Below are 14,807 nucleotides of genomic sequence, written 5' to 3'. Positions count from 1 at the left end.
GCTGAACTAAGTTTTTATAATTCATTCAAAATACTTTGCACATTTTCCTTAGGCAAAACATTTTCTTAGATTCCTGCTCTTTAGGGGATGGATGGGGGGGGAGAGGGAAAGAGATAAATAGATTGATAGATTGATAGATTTTCGTTCCTGATACATATATCAGGAAAGGAAATAAAATTTGTTTTTAAAATAATTCTTATCAGTTGGATCTCTCTTGGAATTAAAACCAAGGTCACTTAGTGGAGTAAGTTTTTTTATTGCTCCCAGTTAAGAACAAATTGTGAAAATAATCTATCACTTACAGCCTTAAGGCATATAGAGGACATCGCCTTTGGATGAGATGAAATAAGTGGCCCCAGAAAGTCTGGCCTTACATTCTAGCAGAAAACCACCTTAAGTCAGATCCCCACAGCGCAGAGCCTGAGAAGGAGAATCTTCTATGGGGATGAGGGGGGCGGGGGGGACTGGATGAATTTAGCTCAGTGGCACAGCCCTTCACCAGCGTCCTTGGTTCTAGCCCCGCCACTGAAGAATGAAGTTGTTAGAGTGGAACCCTCTCAGGTAAATCCTGCAGCGGAGGAACACAGAGCTGAGAAGGAGCTTGCAGCAGATGAGGTAGCAGCAGTGTAAGGGCCATCTCAGAGGCGGAGCACTGCTGCCCGATTGTGCCCCACTTCAGAAGCACCCGGTCCTCTCTCAGTCCTTCCACTGTTAGTCGGGGTGATAAAACTAGCTCGCCTGCAAATCTCGAGGATGTTTTCTTGCTGGTATAATCATGGTACATGGGTTTGCTGGATCCAGTAACTCTTTTTCTTTTTGCTTTTTTGCTTTTTTTTTTTTTTTTCCTTTATGGAAAATTTATTACAACTCTCCAACCGCGCATTACTTTTTCTTTTCAACGTCTTGCTCTGCAGCTTCCTTCGCCCTTTTTGCTCGGATGCCAAAGAGCCGGGCATTGGCACGGGCCATGCGAAGACTGGCAAAAGCCTTAAAGCTCTTCTTCTGTGATGACTCTGGCCTTTTCCTTTTTATATACATTCCGGATGGGCATCACAGGTCCTGTTAGATGGGGAACTGTCTCCCTTCTTTGGAGCAGAAGGCTTCCTGGGGAAAAGGATGAACTTGGAGCGGTACTCCTTCAGGCGCTGCACGTTGGCCTGGAGTGATTCAGTGGATTTGTTTCGCCTCCTTGGGTCCACAGAGATGCCGATAGTGTGAGCCATTTTCTTGTGGACACCAGCCACCCTGAGTTCCTCCAGGCTGAAGCCCCTGCCAGCCCGGACCTTGGTGTGGTATCTAACTGTAGGGCACCTCACCATGGGCCTGATGGGACAGCATGGGACCAGATGCGGGACGAGGGGCAATGCTGTGCTTTCGCCTGCCGGGCCTTGCATCTGCGGATCTTGCGTGCCGGCTGGTTGAACCAGATGTCCACTCGCTGCTGCCAATCCTTGCGGAAGTGGGGCTTCAGAATCATGCCATGACGGCTGGGCGCCATGGCTGCCTCCTGTGCAGGAGAACGGCTAAGCGGAAAGGCCAATAACTTTTTCAAGACTGATTTAAGGACTCTTTGTCTTTTCCTCACCAACTTCAAATACATAGAGAGGGGGGGGGGGTGGGGAGGAGCCTAGCAAAGGACGGACCTGGGAGTCTGAAGGCCTGGCCTGGGAACAATGAGCTTTGCTTCCATCCATATGACCTTGGCCAAAAATCAATCAATGACCATATTTTAATACAAAAAAAAAAAGCTAGGAAATGTTAATAAATTATGCAAACACCTCCTGAACACCTACAATTCCTTCAGCCCACCTCTGACTACACTTACAGAATACTGAAAGAATAGCATGCCCATAGGACAGATTTCCACAGGCTCTCAGCATGCCTCGCAGAATGTGTAGAAAGGAATCCACGGTCTACCATTGCTGACCTAGGGGTGAAGGAGAAGGGAGGAAGAGGAAGGACCTATAGGATCTTCATGGAACTAGTCCTCCAATTTCTACTAACTTCATCTCAGTTCCCTCATCTACTTTGCAGGGAAAACCCCGTTGACATCTCTACTCCATAAATCATGTTGAAGTATTCGGGAGAGGGCAAGTACGGAAACGAAGAACTTAACTGCATCTAAATTCAAATCTTAAGAGCTTTGGCCAAAAGCACAACTAATTAGTAACATGAATAAGTATTGCAGTAAATATTAAACATGAAGCTTAAACATGAATCTTATCTTCTTACCCCCCCCCCCCCCGCAGTCTCACTCCACGGACACTGATCCAGTATGGAGCTATGCGCATGAAGTCTGTTGCACGGTCTGTAAGCCGACCCTCCACCCGATTCCCTTCCCAGGTGGTTCACTCCGCCTGCCCCTCTGCTTCTGTCCCGGGAGGTGGTTACCGCGCCGGCATTTTCTGTCCTCCGTCTCCTGCCACAAGCATCACTTCAAAGCCTTTTCACTCGGGTTCATATAATAGAGTCTCAGTTCACAAACCCTCTACACAATAAGCTTACACCCAATAGACAAAGGTACAAACTGCCCTTCTGTGTGAGATAAAGACCTATAGAATTCCTTAAAATATTCCTTGTCTACCTATTGCCAGTTACAGCCACCAGGATCCAGGTCTGCTTTCCCCGGCTCCATCTTGATTTCTCCCCCAATCTCTGTTCCTCTTCTGTTTTCCTTCTTTTTCTCTGCCTATCTCTCCACTGTCCAATCATGTATCACCTTGACATAAATCTACAAGTAAGCCTCCACGGGTGTTTTCCAACCCAGAGTAGAGACCCTACACTCTATTGTATCAACTCTCCCAGAAAACCTAGAAGCCCATGGAAGAGGATGAAACATTGTCTGGGTACAAGAGAGATCACCATTTTTAGAAAAATATTTAGAGGTTTACTAAGGAAAATTTTCTAATCAGTCTACAAAAGATAAGTGACAGGTGTGTCACAGCCAGCTCTCACCATAATAAATAAATGTAATAAAATCATCAGCTTATTTATTTACTGGAGAATGCTGCTTTCCTATTTAGAAGACAAATCTCTTCCAAAAATGGGTGTTTGTAAGCTGGAGTAAGCAAGAGACAAGAACTGGGATCACCGAAGGGTAAGATAAAAATAAGGATAATGCCTAGACACTGGCTTTGGTCCATCAGTGGCACCCACCCTGGATGTATACATTATGCATGGGGAACTTTTTAAAAATGTTGGTGCCCGATTCCCATCTCAAATGAGATAAATCTGAATGTATTGAGTCTTTCTACACCTCTTCTTAGCTGTCATATAATCAGAGCATACGCCCTTCAATGGTCAGGTTAGGATAACTGGCACCAGGATCACCTCAACCATCTCTCACTCTTGTGTTCAGAGCATTCCAAAGCATCTGTACTAGCTATTTTGAAATATGTGATTAGATATGTTTAACCACAATTATCCTGTAGTACACTAGACATTAGGACCCATTTCTTCTATATAAATACACATTAACCATTCTTTCTCCACCTCTGGTAACCACTATTATTGTCTTCTGAAGTTAGCATTTTATTTTTACCTTTCAAGTATACATGTGTCATGTTTCTGTGAACGATTTATTCCTTAATATAATGTCTGCTAGGCCCATTTTGTATATCACAACCTGGTTTTAGAATACCCAGACAAGATAGTTTTCAAAATTTCCCAATCAAGGCTCTTGTATAGTCAAAGTGGGTGGACCTTCTAACCACCCAGAGGAAGAGTGGGGCTTTTGCAAAGGAATATGGACCTAGTGAGGCAAACAAGTTGGTGAGGGTACACAAACAGCTGGATTGCAAGAGGAAGGGAACAGACTCATGGAACAGCCCCAGAAGCAGGACACGGTTCTCTGCCTTTGGGCCCTTTCTCTTGCCATGACACACACATTGGAGTTGCCCTAGACTATCTAACAGACTGTGTATGTCTGTTTGAGAAACATCTTGCATAAATGATTTCTGAGCTGCTATCATGCCTTTATAGGACACTGATATTTGAAAATGTTGATGATGGTGGACAGAAGATAAGCTCAGAAAACAGAGTAAGAATTAATAACCCAGCACATGTTAGCACTAGGCAATAGAGCCTGCATGTGTGACCTCCTTCAGCTACCACTACAACAGCTGAACAGACCTTAACATTTGTTTTACACAGGCAAAAACTGAAGCAGAAAACAATTGATTGAATCCATTCAATTGAGATCCGGAGAAACTGGTTTTGGACATAGACTGTCTACTTTCAAACTCCCAGCCAGTAACTGGCTATAGGGTCCTATATTTTTGTAACCAAAACCACCCTTCAGAGTTTTAACCTTGTAAAGAAGAGAGATGAAAAACACTGGAGATTTGGATTATAAGAACTAAAGACTGCATAAATCCTAACACCAGAAAACCAAAGGTAATATTAGAATTTTTTTAATGTAAAGAAAATTGGTAATAATCCTCTGATCTACTTATGCCCAAAGCAAATCACTCCTTTAAAAACTTTGCACTATCATGTGTAAAGAAGGTAGAGCACACATTATTAATTTTTTTTTACAAAGCCATTAGGTAATATAGGCCCAAAGCTGACCTTACACACACAAACACACACACATACACACACACACACACACACACACACACACACACACACACACACTCACACACACACACACACACACACATATACCTAATAATTCCATTTTAGGTAACATAAATTCCATAAAATAAAGTGAGATATTCTGAGTGAAAAGAAAAGCCTACTTTTTAATTAAAAAAAAAAAAAAAAAACCCAAATATTGAGTTATATCTGTAGAAGTCCTCGTTGTTTGGAGAAATGTTGATCGTGTTGATTTGAAGAAAACGCTTTATTCTTCCAGACACTTGAGAACTAGATGGTCTACATGCAAACAAATCAAACAATTTGCATTGATGGTCATTTTAGTAAATTATATACAAGTCAGCTGCACAGGCAATTGGTTCAGGGGATTCTTCATTTTCCTCTCGTCCTTTATTTTAGGGCTTATAAATAACTGCTGCATTTCTCTCCTGTCCTTAAACTCTGTCCTGTGATCAGTTTCAGACAATGAACTCTCAGCAAAGGTGATGCATACAAGGGCTTGAACCAGGCTTCTGTATTTCCATTTCCTGCCTTGTTCCTACGTTTCATGCCTAAGCATGCCTTGGCTGAGTTTGCTCAAGGAATTGGTATGTAGTGTAATCCCTATTCACCCCAGTCACCATCTCAGATGTCTGAGGGCATCAGGCAAACTCATTCCGCCAAACTGAAGTTGATAGCAGCTAGCAAGCAAGCTCTCTAAAACCAGCTCAGATCAGTAGAACCACTCAATGAAAACAGAGGATTGTAAGCAAAACCTTTTATTACCTTCATGGGAAGCGTGGCTATTTAGTACGTTGCATTCTTGCAGCACAGTACTTGAACAGAAATACATAATGTACGGATTCTGCAAATACTGCCGTGAACCTAGAGTTCCACCAGAAGCTATCTTATCCCCGTCTCTCTCCTGACCTATTTTCTTAACCAATGTTTCTCCCCATTTTATCAGTTTGAGAATCAGTTTTTTTCTCCTATGTTTTCTATAAAGGCAGTAATTGATGAAAATCATATCAGCTTAATGGTATGTGTTCTGTGTTCTCAAAGGTTAAAGTGACCTAATTTTCATTTAGAGTCTTTTCTGCTCAATAAAACTAGAAGTTGAACTTTTTCACAGCAGCAGACACACAGGAGACATTAATAAACATTACTTAAATTCAGAAATAAGTTTAAAACATTGATGTTAAATAGTGATAAACTCAACACATTGGAGTTTTGGGGGGTTGTTTTATTTTTTATTTATTTTTAATTGTTACTGACAGAAATCCCTAGTCAAACTGGCTTCTGGAGAAACAGGGTTTAATTGGTTAAAGTAGTTGAAATCTTTTCCATGGATGGCTGAAGCCAGGAATTCAAACAATGCATCCTACCAAGACCTGGTTTCTCTTTGAATCATGGGCCTATTTCTCACCTTGCTCCCCCCTCCCTCCCTCCCTCCCTCCCTCCCTCCTTCTTCCCTCCCTCCCTCCGTTGCTCCTCCTTCTCTCTAGCTCTCAAGTCCTCCTGACTGTGCCTAAAGCTCAGTTCTTCCAAAACAAAGAAAGAACACTCCTGTCACCTCCTCACCTCCAGCAACCCCTGAAAAGCCTTGGGTGGCTCTCTAGGCTCTGGCTTTATGACATGTCCTGCACATGAGCCAACTGCTTTGAGAAATGCAGTGTTCTCAGTGCCCATGCTGGAGTGGGTAGGAGAAGCAAATTCAGGCTCTCACACTGGAAGAAGATTCAGAAGGTAAAACATTGATAATGAGTAAACACTTACTTCATCCAGCCAGGTTTCAAAATTAACCAAATTAAACACGGAAAAGACATATGTAGTTACATAATCCATAAACTGTCCCTGACTTCTGTGCCTGATCGACAAAATTTTACTCTGACCCTTCCCACGCAAGGGTGTCCAACCTTCTAACACTGGAGTACAATGTTGTCATCTGCAAATATACTGGGACACATGTATAGCTGTCCTGTGACTCAGCTGACCCCAGCCAGAAGCAACTTAATAATACACCCTTGGGCTTGGCTTTTCTCCCTCTCCTGCCGTATTCTCTCCACTCTCCTCTTCCAACTACCCCATATCATTCACAAAGGTAAACTACATACGACTCCTTGCCTTAAGATATGATTTTGGTGGAATCTAAGTCCACTCGATTATACTCATACACACACATGCCCACATTAACTGTATATACACAGCATAGGGTTAAGAGTCTAAAACTGCAGCTCATTTCCCCCTTTTCTCTGCTTTCAACTTGATTCCTCCTTTCCATTCCAATAATACTACGGTGATTTCATAAGAGAATAAAATTCCTCTGAATTTTCCCCTTAAGATCCTGTCTCTTAGTCAACCACAGCGTTTCGTGCTTGTTCATCCAAAGGAGCAACAAAAGAACACCAGGGAACTGGAAGAAAAGGTGATGTGTGATTTGACCAGTAAGTAGAACCTCCGTAAGAGCATAGAGAGGGCACAATCTCCGAGTGTCTCTGATATGGAGAAGGCGCTAGACACCCAAAGCTGAAGTGAGTGGCTGTCTCCCAAGAAATCAAGGTAATGTCATCTCAGAACATCACCACTGAACTCCCAGAGTGGCCAGGGTCATCATGACAAAAAGCAGGAATGGTATCTGGACCACACTGTCCTGCCCACAAAGCAACAGCCAAACAAATGAACATCATGCAGCCACAAAAGGCTCTTCCAAATTTCAGGAAATAAAAACAAAGATAAAGACATGTTGAAAACCTTTGTAATTATACGGTATCTAAGACAGATCAATAACTTACAATACTCCATGCTAAGTGAATGAAGTATGGGAGCACATGGCTCACTGGAGGGAAGCCAGGTATGGTCAAGCATGAAGATCTAACAGGAAGCCATTTTTATGTGGAAATCACATGAGCATTTAAAATAACCAAAACTCAAAGTACCAATGCTGTATGTTTATGTAAATCAATAGGATTCAGTCAAGAATCCATCACTATTATCATGAGACTTAAGTTTATTTCCTTTGATCTTACATTTCCACTCAGGGAAATCTATGAGAAGGGAATAACTTAGACACAGCAAATGAATAGATATTAATTCATAATTGCATTGCCAGCTTGCAATATTAATATAATAAGAGACGTAACACATTATCTGTCACTTTGATGGAATATATTATATAACCATTTTGATGGGATTTATCAAATTTCTGAAGACACTACACACCTCAGACACAAGACTTGGACCAATCAAGCTGGACCTGACCAGGTCGCCCCCTGAAAGCTAGGTCTCATGGTATTCAAAGCTGCCAAGAAAGAAAACCAATCAACAACACACCCCAACATAAAGCCTATGAAACTGCATGGCAAGATAGCAAGATATCAAGAGTGGAGTAGTGGCCATCATATTTGGAGGGTAGCCAACAACTGTCTACTCGAACTTAAGACCCTCTCAATAAGTGAGATGCCATGCCTGCTGCTGTAAACCAAGCCAATGCCTCATAATTGGAGAGGCCATGGACCCTAGAAGAGCAACGACTACTGTCACTTTTCTAAAGCAGTGTAATTTCTAACCATATTCGAAATGCTTGTTCTTGTATCCACGGTTAAAGAGGCTTCTTTTTACAACAGATAGAAATCTGCCTCTGATCAAAACTCAGAGAACCACTGGCCATGTGGTGCCCAGCCCCAATAGAAACATAGAATACCCAACTTCTATACCTAACTCTCAGAGAGCATTTTACCAGTACCAACTGACATGCCAAAATGAATGGGGGAATCTTACAAGGCTTTACCCCTAGGTGAAGAGCTACAGACCACTAATGGCTACTGAGAGAGGAAGAATCTGTCCTCGTCAGGGACAGCCTCCTCTAAGTTATCGAATCCTAGTGGTCATCCCTAAACACATACACATACAAGGAACACCAAAGGACCTAGCAAGCTATATAAATATATTCGTGTGTGTGTGTGCTCATGTGCATGCACACACTAATAAGAAGGTCATAAATTTGAGAAGGAATAGAGTACACAGAGGAATTAGAAGGGGGAAGTGAAAATATAAATACAGTACTTTATATTAAATTCTTTAAAAATTAGAAATAATTCTAAATTAAATGTAAAATAATGGTTACTGATTGAAAACTAATCAACCTAAAAAAATAAAGTGAACTTTAAAGTAAAATAAACATTTCAAGCATTAAGTAATAAAAACACTAAACATTCTCAGTTTTGGATCATTCTGCATTTTGAATTTTCAGGTAATGGGACTTTATTCATACATAGAAACAGACCAACATTTGAAGTATTTGTGGGGGAAGCAGGAAAGTCACTGTCCTGTTCTTTTTCATTCCAAATAAAAGACACCCGCCTTGCACTCTACTACATTTTTAATATTCTGGGTGCTGCACAAGCTTAACGTGAAATTTTAATTATTCATATTTAAAAGATTATTAGTGAAAAATTCTACCTGTACAATGAAAATCAAACTTATGCAAAAACACAGATGCCCTTGGACCATCATTGTGAAAAATAAAATAGAAATAAAAAGAGTTGTTGTACTTGAACACTAGGACCAGGGTGATTTTTTTTTCAGCACTCCTAGCACTATCCCCTCTAAACAGGCAACACTAGATTGACCTGAAGGTGCCTCATTGCTCCGCAAAGACAAAATCTTATCCCTGGAAATCAGGGAAAGCCAGTTTTCTCTAAGGTAGAATCAGTCTGTGCCCATCCTAGGTCTCAACTAGGGACAGTACAAAGAATTTGACGCTTCATTCATGATCATGTACCAAAAATCAAACACAGGCTCTTCAGCTTTGGGAAACTGCTACACTGAAAAGACCATCAGAGTGCACAGCCCACAGAGAAGCATCTGGACATGCAGGAAGAGCCATATGGGCAAATATATTTCTTCTAAAGAAACGCAGGTCAGATCAGCCCGGCTGCCCCAAGACCTTGGCCATCTTTAAAAAGTCGATCCTTCCTACCTTCAGATGCTGCTAAAGAGGAGTAGCTACTTTCAGTTTTTGGATAACAAACAAAATTTAAGTGCTAGACTCCCATCGAAGAGCTTGGGGGAACGAGGGAGCTTGCGTTAAGCCAAACTGAAGTTCAATTTACTGAAAGCTTCAAAATATTACCAACTCTCTGTTTGAAATGCGTCAGCAACGGGTCATTTTTTTTCTTTTTATCAAAACACATTTAGACTGTGGTGAATGACAGCATAAATCTTAAATAGAAAAGATACAGGGGGGGAAAAAGACCACCCGGGTAGAACATAACTGTAAATGTGTCCATAAAACTATATTTGAATTCTGATCTTATACACAGAAATGCATTTAACCTTCCCAGCAAGAGGCTTTCACCAACTTCCAAAGAAAGTGTTACCAATTAAGCTAAAGAAACTTTAAGAGTCAATTTTAATTATGGAGAGATGCTCCAACCCCTTCCCAGCTCCAGTTGAAGTTTTTACTAGAGATGGCTGGAACCAATTTACGTGCTTTTATGTTGCGTCTAGACTTTAATAAGCGGTTTAAGCACGAAGCAAGCTGATGCCAGCATCACGAAGTCGGCAGAGTGTGGGCATGCAGAACTACAATAGTACTCAGGTTTGCTCCCTCCTTCCCCCCCTCCCCCTCCCTCTCCCTCCCTCTCCCTTCCCTCCCACCCGTTCCTGCTGCTATCTGAGAGTATTGGCCTGCATGGAAGTACTGAAGCAATGGAATCCGGCTTTGTGATAAGCACTTCAGCCTTTTTTTTTTTTTAAACTTGATCCAAGTTCTCTTCTACCTTCTCAACCGCAACTGTCTCAAATGAGCATGCATTCTTGCCTCGTTCTGTCTTCTGCTTACACACATCTAGGAAATGTGAGAAGGAGGATTTGGAGACAGGTGAACCTTCCAGGACCGGAGACCTGCAGGCTGGAATCCCGGTGTGGCTGCTTAATGGAGTAGCCACAGGATGCCTTCCTTCCCTCACCTGTGAAATGGGATTCCTACCTTGGACATGTGAGTGGATTTTTTCTAGTTGCTTAAGTACTGACCGAGCCAACTGAGGCAAGAATCCTTACATTAAGACATTTCTGTGGGGAACCATCAAATAGGGAGTACATTCTCAGCTTCTTCCCAAACCCTTGTAGATTCTTCGAACATAAAAAAAAAAAAAAAAAAAAAAAAGCACCCCAGAATGAGTCCTGCAGCAAGGCAAAGAAGATGAAGTGGGGGGGGGTGTCCTTTACAGCCCTATCACAGTCAGTTCTTGAACCTCACTGGGGCAGGGGAGGGAGAGGTCAGAAACTCCCTAGATACAGCTCTTGGGGCAGCTGGGGACATTGCAACTGCCTAGAGGCAAGCTTCTGAAGGGCACAGGTTCAAGCTGCTGGCAGAAAGAGCCTGAGTTAGGTTCCCAGTGTAGGTAAAGGGAATGGGGCAAGGCACACCAAATATGCTACTCTACAAACTTTTCAGGAAGTTTCCCACAAATAACTGTCTCAGACGTTTTTAAGTATTCTTGTCTCTTCCTAAGCTTGTGCATGCCTTAGCAAATCGGAAGTGCTCAGTTCCTGTCACCATTGTACATCTTATACATTGCACACTATTGTACATTCTGAGACCCTAAAGGACAAAGTGACTTGCTTGCCTTCAGCCCTCTAGAAGTAGGAAGGGCAGGCAGAGCACTCCGTTTGACTAACACTATTGGTCAAGGCCCAGGTTCTCAACTACTTTACCATTGTTTATGAAACACGGAAAACAAGATCAACTTCCTGCTTCAAGGACTTAAGGAGGAAGCTGAGGTCTTGCTTGAGCTAACAGGAACAAGCATCATAATAAATTCTTTGTGTCTATCATGGTCATGGGAGAACTGGTAGTGAGACATGTACCACACATCGCTGACCCTAATCTAAATGATCAATGCTCAAGCTCCTGGCCCTTCTGGTGGAGACAATGAAACTAATATAGCTAGAAACCCATCCACATATGGCCCTGAGGCGTTCTCTGATTAGCTGTAAATGTCATCGCCTTCTATGTTGCCACCGACTCTTAGTTCCCAAAGCTTTTGATTTCGAGGAGAGAGTTGCAGCACCCAGCAACACCCTTCCTTTTCCTTATTCATTCACACCATGACCTGCTACTGCTCTCAACATACTACAGCCCAAATCCACTCACATATGTGTGTATGTATGTATGTATATATGTATGTTGTTCCAACAATGTGATAATAATAATATGTGCTTCACATGACACCCTAGATAATCTCCCACCAAGCTTTGACACAATTTCATCTTCCTGAATTTGTTGCAGAAAAATAATTATTGCTCCACTTGAGAACAGGACCACTGTGAAGGGTATTAGCTTGGAAGTGATATATATATCTAGATATGTGTGGAAACCCTTTGTGTCCCAAACATATAGAATTGGTTTATTTTATGTAAACATAGCAAAACTAGTAGTGATTGGCATTTCCAGCTATTGAAGCCTGTGACAGATACATCAGCCATTAGAGCTATACACTTATATAATTGTTCCAACTGTGGACTGAAGTTAGGTGCTTGTCCATGGTAGCTGATGATACATTTTGATATTCCATTCTTCCCAGTTCCTCTGTCAGTTAAGGCCCTGTCCACTCAGAGTTCACTGACAAGGCTTGAATAAAGGGACAATTTATATAGCTATAGGCAGAGTTCAGGGAGTGAAGTAATAATGATTAAGCGCACTAAACCCAGCACAAGAGGCAAGCATTACTATCTATAGCCCAGACAAGGATGCCACTGCTAAAGTGTTACTAAGTTGTAACCACGGTAGAGGGATCTTATCTTAAACTGTGCTTTTCCATCCTCCATCATCTGATCTTCTGATGCCTCTTCTTACCTAACCTAAAGTGACTGAAGCCAGCACTGGAGGCCAAGAAATGATTTGGAGAAGTCAGCCTGAGTGATGTGATGCTGGACCAGCAGTACTGAGAAGAAGGAAGAACAGATCTGAGGAGGAGGAGGCCATTGGAGGTACAGCCCTCTAAATGGCCCAACAGCTGCTTGGTTTGTTTGTTTGTTGTCACGAGACCCTGTTGGCACAGGGCTCTAGAGATTAAATCCATCCAGAGACTGAGCCAGGCTGAGAGAATCTAGTACTCTGGCCAATGGGAGCTCCCCACTGAGTGGTAAGGTAGAAAGCAGAAGAGAAGGACAGTCTGTGTCAGCTGCATGCGCAGACAGAGAGAGAGAGAGGAGAGAGAGAGAGAGAGAGAGAGAGAGAGAGAGAGAGAGAGAGAGAGAGAGAGAGAGAAGGAACAGGAAGAAGCCCTGCTGTAAATACGCAGGGTTCCTTGGGAAGGGTTGGTGTATCCTGTGTGGTGATCACTTGGCACATTTCCTTAAGTGTCTGCATTACTGCCGTAATCCCTGATCACCCTCAGAACCCGAGCCTCTCTTTGATCTTTACAACCTGAAAGGATTCCGCTAGAGAACTGCCACCACTCCAACTCTACAACTCAGCTAATTGAACAAGAACTAAAAATACACCCAAGGTGACACAGAGAAGTCCACAAAAGAATCCAAACCTGGTTCCGTCTATCACCGTTCCATAGGCTCTTTATTGAGCCAACAAAGACGGGGGCCACCACTCCGTCAACTGAAGTCAAAGGCAACCCTCTAATTTTTCCCAAGAAACGCCCCTCCTACACCGAATTATTGTAAACACCCCCCATTCTCAGCTGATAACGTCTAGGCCTGGTTGATTCTTAGTGCTTGTGGGGAGCTTGTTGTCTTGGTTTGGTCTGGGTTAGGTTCTGGTCTAAAATCCAATCTTTTCAAAATCATTCATAATGGTCTTTATGACTTTAAAGTATTAAGAACATCCTCTCAGTAAGGCTGGCAGATGTTCCCCCCCCCCTATGAATTAAATTTCTGGAATGTGAGAGAAAGATACTTCACCCTGCTTCCATTTCCTGGACTCCTGGAGGCATAAGTATGACCTAAGACCATTACCACAACAAACAGGGCTTGAATGGAGGAAGGATGGTAACTGCTTCAAATAGATGCATAATAAAATATTGCATGTCCCATTGCAATATGCAGTGGAACTGACAAACCCACAACAGAACAGATGGAAGATTATGGCAGCAGTTGAAGACTGAACTGTGTACGGAAAAGATGTCAAGTTCTTCGAAAGCTGTTGCAGGCCTCCTACCTCATGAGGCTTATACTAGAAGAGAACAAAAGCATGTGTTTTCTGATACCCAGCCCCCAACACACACACATACAAACACACACACACACACACACACACACACACACACACACACACACACACACACACACCAGAGATCCCCTGATGGTCCTGTCATTAATTTGAAGGGCAAGTTCACTTCCACAGGTCAATGTTCACAGTGAACATCGAGAACCCACTCGGGCAATGGAAAATGCTCCAGAATCTTGTTTTCAACATTCAAACCAGGGCTTCCTTATCATGTTCATCAAAGCTCTTTTCCAAAAAAAAAAAAAAAAAGAATAGAGAAAAAAGAAAAATGTAAATGTCTTACCAATTTGCCCAGGAAGAATTAATCTTCACAGCCACCTCAAAAGGCTTGACAACTTTATTTTCATTGTGTAGAGCTGGGTGGGTCCCCTGCCCAGGCTTCCTAAAGAGACCCAGCCCTTCTTGGCAGTTTCCAGGCCTGCCACTCCAGTGAGCATGATCAAAGGGGAAGGAAAACCGAGCTGCTGAGCCTCGAGGAATAAAGCTAAAACAACAGATTTGTTTCTTGGCTTCTCTATTAAATGCGTTCAGAGTGTTTAAAGCCCTGTAAGGAAACGCTCTGGGGCCCTGGATGTGAGAGGCCCATCTAAACCCTTTCCCAAGAGGAAATCTCTCGCCTCAGTGGGGTAAATTAGCTCATTAAGAGCAGCCAGAAGCAGGCAGGAAACCTGGGAAGTGGGAGCTTTAATTCAAAGCACAGAAAATTATAGATTTCTTTACACATTAAAAAAGCATTTATCTTGGCGAAAAATGAAACAACTTTTCAATGATCACCACATGGTTCAAATCTGCTTTACTAATTTATATCTATCCACCAGTCTGTCTAGTTGTTCAACTACCAGGAAATTCAATTATATTTAAGAATTCTTTGTTGAGCACCTACTATGTGCCTCTGGCATATTTATGCATTATGTAAACACAAATAAATAATTGAAGGCAGGCATCTACCTCAAGAGGTAACTCACATGTGTATTTAAAATTGAGA

At 42.3% G+C, this 14,807-nt stretch overlaps 1 pseudogene across 1 annotated transcript; it reads right to left on the bottom strand.

Annotated features, from left to right (window-relative positions):
- Positions 1 to 882: 882 nt before the first annotated feature.
- Positions 883 to 1,498, bottom strand: LOC308431825 (large ribosomal subunit protein eL13-like; annotated as a pseudogene). The gene has a single exon. The product of its transcript is annotated as a large ribosomal subunit protein eL13-like (transcript).
- Between the last annotated feature and the right edge of the window lie 13,309 nt (positions 1,499 to 14,807).

Source organism: Micromys minutus (genome assembly GCF_963924665.1).
Source record: "Micromys minutus genome assembly, chromosome: 17".
Lineage (NCBI taxonomy): Eukaryota > Metazoa > Chordata > Mammalia > Rodentia > Muridae > Micromys > Micromys minutus.
Note: the sequence above shows the minus strand (reverse complement) of the source record. Positions and strands in the feature narration are given on the sequence as shown.